This window comes from Amphiprion ocellaris, chromosome 20, assembly GCF_022539595.1.
Source record: "Amphiprion ocellaris isolate individual 3 ecotype Okinawa chromosome 20, ASM2253959v1, whole genome shotgun sequence".
Classification (NCBI taxonomy): domain Eukaryota; kingdom Metazoa; phylum Chordata; class Actinopteri; family Pomacentridae; genus Amphiprion; species Amphiprion ocellaris.
In genome coordinates this window covers 16,438,604-16,450,963 of record NC_072785.1, presented here as the reverse complement: position 1 = coordinate 16,450,963, position 12,360 = coordinate 16,438,604, and the positions used below count along the sequence as shown (strand labels likewise).

Here is a 12,360-nt window from a genome sequence, read left to right as displayed (position 1 = left end):
GACAGAGCGAGGGGAGGTGGTGGTGGTGGTGGTGGGGGGGGGGTACAGAGGCAGCAGGGGGAGGGACAGTGGGGTGACACAGATAACCGAGTCCCCCCCACCACCCCTCCACCTCCCTCCCTGTCCGCTGTGGGTGGTTGGTTGTGGTGATGATGAACGGGGGACGCGGCTCAGCACCAGGTCCCTGCTGTCAAGGCTCTCGGCAGGACGAGACAGAGAGAGGAAGTGTCACTCTCGGCGGGCCTGCTGGGCCAACCTGGACTCTGCTGAGTCCTGCTGCTCGAGTCTTCACAACAAATCAAACACCATAACACCCACCCCTCCCCGAACACGGCCAACACACACACACATACACACACACACAGCCGGGCTTCCGCCTCTGTCTGCAAGAATGTGTTAGAAAACACACTGTTCGGCAAGCTTCTATTGTCAAAATGTGGGTTGGTTTTTTTGGAATATTCAGCTTGAATCTCCTTGAAAGCAGTGTTTGGGCTGTAAAAGGGGCTCTCCTCTGTCCTCCACCCTCCCCTGGCCACAGCTCTCTCTCCACAGGCTTATTTCCCCTCACAATGAGAGGTGACAGTGAACAGTGGAACTCGTCAGTGTGAATAACACGCAGTCACGCTTGGTGAGACCCTCTGGTGGAGCACGGCACACACACTCGCGGGCGGTGACGCACACACCGAGGCTCAAGGGCCCAGCGGCAGGCGCGCTGTCAACCTCAGTGCACTGCCTTCCATTACAGCTTAACTGGGGACAAATTGAGCAATCTGACGGGTTAAATTTGACATGTTTGCCCGTCTGACCCATGTTTGTCGTACAGTACGCTCCCTTCTCAGAGTTCAGTGGGGTGAGCCATGAGGCCTCGATGAACACAATATGCATAACGCACAGTCTTAACGAAGGTCAGACGTTTATTCAAGTTTACAAACTCAGCTGAGCTCACATTACTGTAGCATCGAGTCTGTGGTAGTCGCTCACTGATTCACTTCAGTCTTGCAGTGTCCTTCAGTGGCACCTTATAAGAGCAGCTCATAACACAACCAATGGTCAGGCTTAATTTACCCACTTTCTCTGTCCACTGCCCCATCAGCATATAGTATCACATAACTGCTAATGGGCTAATGGAGGAAAGAGGGAGGGAGCGAGAATGAGAGGAAGACAGCGATAGTTAGGGAAATGGAGCTCAGGTTCATCCAAACATTTAATAACTTATCCAATCTGGAGCGTTCACCTCTTAGGTAGGCTAATTACATCATTTAACTGGCCTGGACGAGGGGGCCAGCGTGGACGTTCCGTCTTACAGTGTCATCACATAATTATGACTTATGCTGGCGAGGCCTTGCAAGCTGGATGAAGTCAGCTTGCCATAAATTTTAATGATCACTTAGACAATACGAACATTTGCAGGGCTTCCGCGGAATTAACAGGGAAATATGGATGCCATCAGAAGGTGCAGGAGCTGAAAGCTGGAAACACAGGAGGAGAGGGTAAAAAAAGGGAAAGAAAGGAGGAGAGAGGAGGCAAAGCGCTGGAAGCAGAAAGAGAAGTGAAGTGTGTGTGACACGTTTGGGAACGGCGAGTTTAGACCGAGCAGACACAGTTGCTTGATTGTGTGAGATCAGGTTCTGTGGTCACTGCTCGGAGGCCAACGTCAGGCCTGTCAGAGGGCTAAACACCCCAGTGTAGTCTGCTCCAATGGAAAAACAGCAGCTGACACTCAGCGCTCGCATGCCAACTGCTGACCTCATTCTGTGAATAAAACGTGGATGGAGGGGAAAGAAAGCCTGGCGTGTCCAATATGGAAAGTTGATGCTTTGATTCCTCAATGCAGCAGAAGTTTCTAATAACTTTCAAAGTTGGGGAAAAAAAAACAGAAAAGGCCATAATGTTGGGAAAATAGATGGGGCATAATGAAAAGGGCTGAGTGTCTTTTTTTAATAGCTGTAAAATGGCTAATTAGCCCTCTATGATTGATCATTGTGGGAGCACGCATTGGGAGGTTTGAGTCTCCTGGGCTTTAATAGTTTTCTGGTAAAATAATTTTACATTTCTGGTGTAATTAAGAAACGGTCTGTGACCTCTGTGACCTTTGAGTGTGGCATGTGGAGATATTTTTATAAGCCAGCTTTGGTTCATTTAATGTTCTGTCAATAAAAATGGGCTTTATTATAAGAAATGCTTAGCGTTAAAAATACGGGTGTAAACCTACACCACAGAGTAAGGAATATTGATTTCAAGATGCATGCGGCCTACTGAGCTATTCTGCTCTTATGAAATAAGGAGACGAGAGAGCAGGCCAAAGAGAAGCTGATCTCTCTTGCACTTAATATTAACGTCTGTTTTGCGGCTATCATGTTTCCGGAGGACCCAGCTCGTGTGGCGGAGCGATTGAATGACAGAGATTACCTGTTAGGAAAGCCCCACGAGACGGCTGATTGATAATGCATGACACAAAAATGTTTTTGTTTACCCACAGATATGGGTTTGAGCAAGGTTTCAGTTTCTTGTTTTTTACCTCAGAAACCTGATTCACTGGACTGAAGTGGATTGAGGGGGAGAGTCACGGGTCAGGAGGTCTCGACTCCGAGTCGACTGTGGCGTCTGGCTCCATAGGTACCTCCTCGACCGGGGGTCACCCACATCATATTCATCCCATTCAGTCTGTGTTGTCCTAGAGGGGATATAACATGAAAACATAATCTCACACCACAATTTCATTCCTTCAGCAGCATTAGATTGGATTGAAACTTCCCTGCACACTTTCCTGGGGCTGTCAAATGAGCTGTCAGTCATGTGTCAGAGCCGGCCCCTGCTCATCTGCTCTAATACATCACACAGCCTTTTATATGGATCAGTATGAGTGGGACTCTCTACACAAACGCCAGCAGCTCCTCTGCCGAGACGCCGGGTGATTGATAACGTTTCCCCAGCTCTTCACACTCATGCCCATTTGTATAGTTGGTTGGAGAAGGGCCCCTGGTGTCCGCTGACATGTACGGTGCCCATCATCGCCTCACACAGAACATGACATCAGCCTTGGAAACATAGCAGCTTGCTCTGATACATGCCAGGAATGGGCAGCTTCCCATTCATAAAGTACAGTGTGACAGCCATTGACGAATCACTGGCGCTCGTCACTGATATTTGTATTTTCAGAACAATAAAAGCAACCAGCTCAGATGATCAAACTAAATCAGCTGTTTAAGCCTCATCATAGTTGATAGATGTTTATTGCTCATTAGCATGTCAGTGCAGTTTATTGCTTCAGATGTCCAGTCTGACTGTTGAGATCACCGAGGGGAATCCTGAGCCTGTTTTGTATACGGTTATATTGGCATACTGGCCGAGCTAATGGCCACTTGGCACATAGACAGCTATCCATCCCAATCTCAGCTTCACTAATCCAATTGAGGCAACCTGCTTGGCATGAGGGAGACTCATCTGTCTTTACTGTTCATTAATAAAGGCTCCTCCTCGAGCTCGGAGCCCATTCACATTCCTTTGGATCGGCTCGAAACCAAACCTTCAAACACTGGATGTGGATTCAGCGGGGAGGCAGATATATAATCACTTCTGAGATACATAATCACTGCTGTGTGGGGCCAAGTGTCAGAAAACATGAAACCTCCCTGAGGAATGAGCTATATATTTTCAGAGACAATATAAAACACACTTTGCTCTGCAGGTAAGTAACTCAGCTCAGTATCATGGCGAACAAGCTACGTTTTATTTGTATTTTAAGCTTGTCTCATCCTGTCCTGAGTAAAGAGCCTTCTTCTGATTGTGTTTTTTTTTTCTTTCTGTGGCAGGGCTTTACGTCTAGCGGTGGAATGATAATAATGTTTCTAATCTTGTTACATTGCACACAGAATTGTCTTCCATGTTAATGATGGACCAGCCCCCTCCCCGCTCCACTGAGATGCTTACTTTCAATTTGTGTACTGTCATCTCTCTGCCATGCAGTTCAAATTGATGCCCCCTCTTCCTTTTAATTAAATCAAAAAACAGTCGGGGGTCCATGCAGGTGGGGGACCTGCTCCCATACGCAGCCATCACAAAGACCTGGCTGAATCCAGGACCAGCTAGGGCTGCTCCTGTTCACCTCTTCACTGTGTTTACGTCCAGTCAAGTTGATATCAGATTTAAAATACATAAAAGATCTCAATTAAGCTAATTCTTCATTCTTTAAAATTATATTGAATATAATAAATCTTCAAGTGTTGTTGTCCAGAAAACTATTTCTACGTTGGCTTCCACTACAATCTAACTTTCCAACGGTATTGATTTCTGTCCAAAAGCATTTCCAGGTAAATAAATAAATAACAGTCCCAGGAATCTTGCTCAGGTGAGTTCGGCCTGAGGCACGACTGAAGCCAAAGTCTAAGAAATGAGAGCGTAAAATTCCCACACATTAGAAGGTGGATAATTGGATTTCCTATGTCCTGTATGGTGGGCGGTGTGGTTCCTGCAGCTGTGACATTATCAAGGTAACATAACCTGAAGGCTGCGGTGTAACAGCACAGGCCCCGCAAGGCCTGTCCTCCAGTTCCACATCACTGCCTGCTTGGCTATTCATCCTGTGGACCCTGCAAATGAAATTACGGGAGGAAGAGCAAAGGACATTCTTTGGGAATTAATCCCATTTATGCCTAAACCCACTTCAGATTTTTATAGTGAGGCCCTCTTTAGATGTAAGGTGCATTTACAATTAGACAAGGCCTTAGAAGGATTGAAAAATACTATGTTTGCTGGTTTGTTTGGTGGGGAAATTGTAGATATAGACCGAACGCAGGAAAACTCAAAGAAAAAAAAAACGAATGTGGAAACTTAAAAGTTATTTTCAAAAATCTGATTTCACACAATATGGAACAAATTTCAAGCACGTAAGTGTCGTTTGACTTAAGTATCTAAATGCCCCATTAAATTTAATAATACAGCATGGACAACAGCAAGCAGATGTGTAAATGTATTAATTATGAGATAAATGAAAAATGTACATACATTCTATACTGCCACTGACAACATGAAATAAAGATGTGATATGAATACATCTACAGAATCTAATCGCTAATAATTTTTATATAAAATGTAGTTTAATTCATTATTAGAACGCTGAAATATTCAAAGGAGATCTGACATTTCAACAACTAAAAGACTTTACAGTGACTGCATTCAAATCCAACACAGGAAACAGTCCTGCACATTTACACTGAATCAGAGTTTATCTTTGCAATAAAAAACATAAAACTGGAAAATTCAATTTAAAATTCATACCTTAATATATTTTGCAAGAGTGATGCAAAGTTATCACTTCGTTTAAAAAAAAAAATCACACTTAAAATGCTAAATTTAAAACCACAAAGCTAACTCTAATTAACATGAACTCACAGTTAAGGAGATTACCAGCAGGGATATAAGAGGGAATTTGTAGAAATACTGTGACCAGGTTTAGTGCATTGACCACATTTTAAAGTAATATGTTCAGTTTTCAATGGATTATTGAACAAAATCAGACAGATGTTGTGTCATCAGTTATTTGACAGGATGTTGTTGTTCTTAAATAATAAAAGCAATATTTCCATCTTACCTCTAAGACAGTTGCATTCTTATTAATTTCTGCTTCGCATGTCTGTCTTGACGACACTTCCAGAAGAGGCACCTGACATCAATTAGCCCCGTCTGTGTACTCTCGCGATGCATTGCAGATAAACACTGCCCCCTAGTGACAAGACGTGAACACAACTTTCAAATCAATATGGGATCCAATCCCAGCATGTTTTTAATATTTTATTATTTAGAGTTTTTATTCATTTATTTTTTTATTGATTTACAAAAAAAATCTAAGAGCCTAATAGCATAAAGGACAAAAATCTTCATTTTTATTCTTACTTTTTTCTGAAAGGAATAATTACACTTTTACATGACACCATACTTGACCACCTACAACAAAAATACCAATAAAATGTCAATAAAACGATGTTTAAGTTCACATTTAAATAATTTAAATAATTCAATTTTTTAGGTTCTAATAGATAAATCTGTTAAAAATATAAAAATCTGTGTCCGGAGCATTTTACTGGCTCTGCAGTGCTGGCTCTGTCCTTACATATCAATTAAGATGCACATGGCGCATATGTCATATACGGAGCACTACAAAGCTCAGCACACACACCATACAAGTATTAGTACAAGGGCTGGGCTGATTACATCTCCTTCACTGTCCTCATCAAGACCAGAGCAGACCACAGCCACAGATTAGAGGCCCCAAATACACACACACACACACACACACACACACACACACACACACACACACACACACACACACACACACACACACACACACACACAGCAAATACAATAATCTGTCTTATCCACTGCACACACACATACTGTACTTATAAACACACACAAACAAACACACACACACACACACACACTGTGACAGCCTCCTCAGGCAGCCTCAGAGCTCAGGCAGGTCCCTGCCATTATCCCGTCCTCTACCCTAAACACGCAGTTTTAATTTCAAAGCTCTGATTAGCTGATGATTGCATGACAGCCGCCGACCAGGTTCCCTTTTCGCCCGGCTCCCAGACTGCAACTCAATCATGCCCAATTAGTGGGTCCCCAAACACTCTCTCTTATTAGAGGACTCATAATCGACTCATTGTGTCCTGATTTGGCAAATAAATCACTCTGGAGGCTGCTGACTCCCCCAACCTCCTCCCCAACCCCCCCTTTTCTCTCTCCCCCACTTCTCCCACTCCGTCTCTCACTGCCCACTCCCCTTCTTTTCCTTGTCCAGGGGTTCAGTGACAACGTTTTCAGGCGTGCTTTTCATTGGAGCTGACAGTTTGAGCAACGCCGGACTCCTTTTTTTTTCTTTTTTTTTTTATTCCCCCCGAAGAATGAAGAATAATTTAGCAGCTAAGGCAAGGCAGGCAGCATGCGGGTGTCCTTGTCCTACAAGGTTAAGAATCCATTCCATCTGAGCAAGAAAGGAGTGAATTAAAATAAATGATGGCCAGATATTTATTGCGAGTTTGTAGATGAAGCCAAGTCACTCCAGTGGACCAGCGGGGCCTGGGCTGCCAGTGGCTCAGTGTAGCTGAGTGACCTCCCTACCTCTCCCTGCCTAACTGGGGAATAACACTCAATGTCACATTACTCCTAGCCTGCATTTGATATATTTATTTATATTCCAATACATAATTATATCTATAAAAGCATGTGTTGGGGACATCAGGGCAAATGAGATAGCAGGACATATATGAAATTATCTAGTTGGGGGAATGCTAAAAATAATTTGATTGAATGAGGGGAATTCTTGAGAAAACTGAGCTTTGAAGACACAGACAAGGAGATTCTGATGAGACGGGGCAGGAAACATGGACACACAGATGTCCTTCAATCTGGAGACACAAAACTCAAGGCCGCTGTGACATGTAGTAAAGGACAGACCCACCAACTCATGGTTATTATCATGTTGTATGTTGAAGGAAAAATCAGTTGTGGAGAAGAAACCAGAGCACTATTCCCTCTCAGATTTCTCTGCTATATGCAGTTGCTCTGGACAGAGCTACAACAGGAGTTTTACACACCCAGCGGATGAACCAGGCGGAGCCCCGAGGCTTGTGGAGCACCAGGAGGCCTGTGATGTTGCATGCAAGCGGAAAACCAGTAGTAGTGGAGTCAGAGTAGGAATCTGAGAGTAGCTTTAGCAATGTCCCACTGTGATGTGAGCTCCCCTTCGCTGAGCTCAAAAAGCTTCTCCTGCAGCAGTAGATCCAGTGAAGTAACCTCAGGACGCCGTTTTGATTCACCCCAACCATCCAAGCCTTTTCACCTGCACCGTCTCCCCCTCCTCCATTCTACCAAGGGAGACGTGTTTGGTGTGTGTGTGTGTGTGTGTGTGTGCGCTGAGTGGTCATTAGTCTCTGTTTACAGGGAAGAAAGCCTGGCCAGCTGGCAAGTGACGTGTGATGTGCCGCGTTGTGGTCTACCACTGTGAGACCCCCGTGGCAGAGTCGTGGAGGCCCAGCAACCCCCTTCCCCAGGCGGGCCGCAGAGACTGCTGCGAGCCCTCGGCAGATGGAGCCTCCAGCGCTTCTCGTCTCTCCTCCGCGAGCAAAGAAGAGGTGGAGCGAGCGCTGGAGGTGGGACTGGCCGTGGCCCCCATCACAGATGCCAGGAGAAGGCTGAGACTCTGACGAGGCCCTGCTGGGAGGGTGCTGGGCCGGAACAGGTGCAATCTCAGCCCCTCTATCGCCTCTGTCAGCACCTCAGTGGTGGAGCCCGCGCTCTCTTCCTGTCCTCGCTCCTTCTCATTCACACGCTCAAGAGGTGTTGTGGGACCACGTCCAGCCCCTCCCCGCACCCAGCGACAAATCCAGACACCCAAAATCACAAACCGGACACAGTTCAGCAATAAGGGGACTAATAAACGTTGCTCCTGCTGCCTTCTGTCTTCCCTTTAAAAGAACAAAATTACAAAGTTCACAGCCGAGTTGACCCTCAGAGGGCAAACTGTGGAGTTGTGTTGACTCAGGCGTTTTCCTCTGCCGGCCATGATAAGCTCCTCAGCTGACCTCGCCACTGCCAGGGGGGCCAACGCTACCACTCTCCCATCAGCCACTGCTTTATCGCCAGCAGCTACAAGACGAAGAGGCTCAGCTGTGTACCTGGCTGCAGCAGGCATCCTGTATGATGGAAAGAGTTTATGACGGGGGGGTGGCGAGGGCCCAACAGGCCACCTTGACCTGTCCCTGCTCAGAGGACCTTGGCGAACCTTTTCCCATTGGCCCCCGCCCCCCGACAGCGACCTGGCCACTCCAAGCACCACTGAGTTATTATCATAATTTCCCAGAGAGGCATTGCAGGGCCTCCAGACCAGAGAGGCATCCGTGTTTTACAGAATGTTTTGTGTTTTATTGCCTTTAAGTCACTCATAGGCCAGCAGAGAGGGCCCACAATGATAAGAAAACCAGTCATGTGAAAAATGAAGGACCTTGCCTACAGGACTGAGAGGTGAAGAAGGGAAATAATAAAATACATGACAAATGTGGAGCCCGACTGTATTTCATGTTCAAACCCGTGTCTCGCCTTCCAACTCACAGCTGCACTAAAAACATATGAGGGAAAGCAGGAAATAATAATAATGAATTCAGCCAATCTCGCTGTTACAAAAAGAACAGAAGCTTTTTTTTTTCCCTCCCTCCCATCTCATGGTTTATACTTGAAAAAAAACTCGCGGCTCTCTCTCTCTCCCCCTCCCAGGTCCTTTGACAACATGACGGCCGTAAGATGCCCAGGGGCATTCCAAGCTGCCACCGTCCCAGCCATTTCATGTCCGAGCCCACCTGGGGTAAACAAAAAAAGGACTTGGAGCGATAGAATATTAACTAAAGAAGAGAGGGGAAAAAATAGCTGAAAATACTTTTCAGCCCGTCAAACTTTAGGTCTTAAAAAATACCACTTTCATTGTCTCTTTTGTGGAGTAATCCCCCATCCTCTCCCACAACCCCCTGCAGGCTTTTAAAGGTGCAGTATAACTAATGAAAAATAAAACATCTGTTTAATCTAGCTATTTCAAAGGCAAATCCCCTTTTGATCAAAAAATGATATTGATCTGACTGCCTTAGTTGTGTGTTGAGGATTTCTCCTTTAAACTTGAAATATCATGGAGGCTTTGTTGCAAATCAATACTGTGGCTGCTTTTTGAGGTTTGTTTCAAAGGGCACAAGTTCCATTTGAATATGGTTGCATTTGCATTTATTATTTCTAGCATCAGAATTCAAATTGACCTTGCATATATTTATGTTATAAATTAATGAGTAAAACATGATCTCGTCCTGGCTTGAAAGGGGGCATGTCTTTATGTTCTTGCCTTTTTAAACTGATAATCGTCCTCTCATGGCCGGTTCGTGGCACCTGACTGATGCAGCGCTGGTCGGGTCACTGACAGGGAACCTGTGACAGGCACGCTGCCCCTGGTGGAATGAACTGGACCTAATATTCCTGAGCTTTAGCGTGTCTGTCCTCACCCCTCACTCTGTGTCTGAGGGGCCCCGGCATCGGGCCCCAGCTATCTCTACATCTCCCCATTTTCTTTAATTACACCTCAGCATATTGCTTTTGGGCCATATGGAAGGGAGATATTGAGAACAGATAAGATGTATAAACTTCTGTCAACACCACAGCATATTAGGTAGAGCTGGAAGCATATTATCTCTATTCTATCCTTCCAATTAGCGCCCAATATCAAAATACATTAAGGCGAGCCTGTCGACGGGGAGCAGGAAAAAACATTACACAAATGGGGCCTCCGTTCGTTTTTTATTAAAACTGTATTACTTCCCTGCGTTTGTTTTCTTTGCCACAAAATGAAAAGTCATTTCCACCAAGGGACCCAATAAAAACACAGATAAATTGCCCATTTAAACCCAGTGGCCTGAGAACGCACAGTGCTCAGCTGGTCCATACTGGCCTTAAGGTTTTACAGTGGGTCCTCAGCAACAAAACGCTGCTTTATAAATAAACAGTGTAGATTCACACGAGAAAACGTCTTTTTCTCCGTGAGCTCTGGAGGTTTTCTGCCATAGTGTTTCGTGCGTCTGGTCAAATCAAAGCTTTTTACACACTGTGTCATTAATGGAGCATTTTGAATGAAATATCGGATTACAGAAGCATGCACGGGAGCAATGTGGATTTTTACAGCAGTAGTAGCCCCATTATTTTAATAGAAAAATGTCAAGGTAAAAACAAATTACACCCTAAACCCATGTGAGGCCTGTATCGTCTCATCTGATATACACAGAGTCAACATGGCCTCAGACTCAGCTCACCTCCCAGTGACACCGTGTTCATCGGAAAGCTACCTCCATAACCACAAAACTCTCCGAGAACACCATTGTCTTCCTCACTAGAGATGATGTATACATTGTAGTTGTTTTGATGTGATTGAATTCACTGCACCGAGACACTGAAAGGTCATTCTTAGCCTCGCTGCAGCATCAGGATATACTGCATACACTGAGAGACATGGAGAGAATAAAGGCAGAGAAGAGAGCAGCAGGATGAGGCAGTAGAGAGAGGTCACTTTGAGAAGCTGGATGCAAGCACATGCCAAACAGCGTCTCTGGATCTCTCTCTCGCTCTAATCCCCTCTCTGATCCACAGACGGTTGGGCCAATCATTTGAGGCCGGCCACAACCCGTGATCACTGGGCCCTAATCTGAGTCCTCGGCCCGTCCGCAGTCCACCTCAGACAGCACCGGCTGGCTGCCAGCAGAGGAGTGGCAGGCTTAGCCTTCTCCAGAGAGACAGCTAGAGGTTGTCTCTACATGGATGGGCACTTCGCAGCTCGGCGGGGGCGGGAGGAAGGGGCAACATAGCAGCTGCTCAGGGCATATGGGCAGAATTCATTAAGTCTGGCTAAATAAGCCAATTGTGGAGGCGGTAAAAAAGTGTGCATTTGTATGTCTGATAGGGAAACAAACAGAGATCACTCACTGAATTTGAGCACCAGGCTCAAACATTCTGCCACACACAATATTCCGAGCACAAATATCCTGTGTGATGGCTTTGTCCTGAGGTATTACACTTGATGAAGTTGATTCAAGGCCTACCAAATGAAAAAAATCTGGATCTATTTGTGATGGGCAGTGATTGAGCTGTTAGATGCGTGGATTGCGTGTCCTTGAGGACTATTCTGTGCATCTCCAAATGTCCTGAGACTGCTCTCGGCCTCAGAAATAAACCTAATCACAATCTGTAAATGTTACAGCTGTTTCCCTAATAGACCTGCCCTGACTTTGGAGGCCTGCATCTATATTCACACACATGAACCAAAGACAAAACTGAATGCTGATACATAAGACCAGCACATGTTAAAACCAGGCTTTACAACGGAATTCATACACTGTACCAAATACAACCGTAATGTATCAGAACAATTGTCATTTTAAATTGAGAAATGGGAACGTTTCCTTGGCATATCTCTGGCCTGCTTGCTCTACATTTTGTTATCACACTGTTGTGAAGAATTTGCTCTTTCACTTTAAAGAGCACATACCTGATACTCTGCCGTCTTGTTCCCGACTTACATCCATTCTTCTTTATCCAGTAAAAAGGTATAATGTATGCTAATCCCCCAGGTGTCAATAGGAACACTGTTCAATGCATTTGAGATAATAGTGAAGAAGGGGTTGCTCCTATCGAAGAGCTGGAAGATAAAGTCAATGGCACAGTCAATAACAATAAGGTTGTAGGCTTTAATGAGGAATGTTAATTTGAACACAATCAACTGGATTTCAGCTTAGCTGATTATCAACCTTGGACTTGTATGAGGGTGTTGAT

The 12,360-nt window shown here is 45.1% G+C and overlaps 1 protein-coding gene across 4 annotated transcripts in view; it reads right to left on the bottom strand.

The window, feature by feature from the left end:
- LOC111578304 (G patch domain-containing protein 2-like) overlaps positions 1-12,229 on the bottom strand; it is a 54,710-nt gene extending 42,481 nt beyond the window's left edge. Inside the window, exons 1-3 of one of the 4 annotated variants that reach the window (XR_008600097.1) lie at positions 12,077-12,228; positions 5,591-5,722; positions 2,519-2,674 (exon numbers count right to left, since the gene is read on the bottom strand). The gene's annotated coding sequence lies outside the window, so the exon portion shown is untranslated. Of the gene's footprint in view, positions 1-2,518; positions 2,675-5,590; positions 5,732-12,076 lie in introns of those variants that run through there. The other 3 variants (XM_055006238.1, XM_035954958.2, XM_055006239.1) reach the window with 3 other exon arrangements.
- Positions 12,230-12,360: the final 131 nt, after the last annotated feature.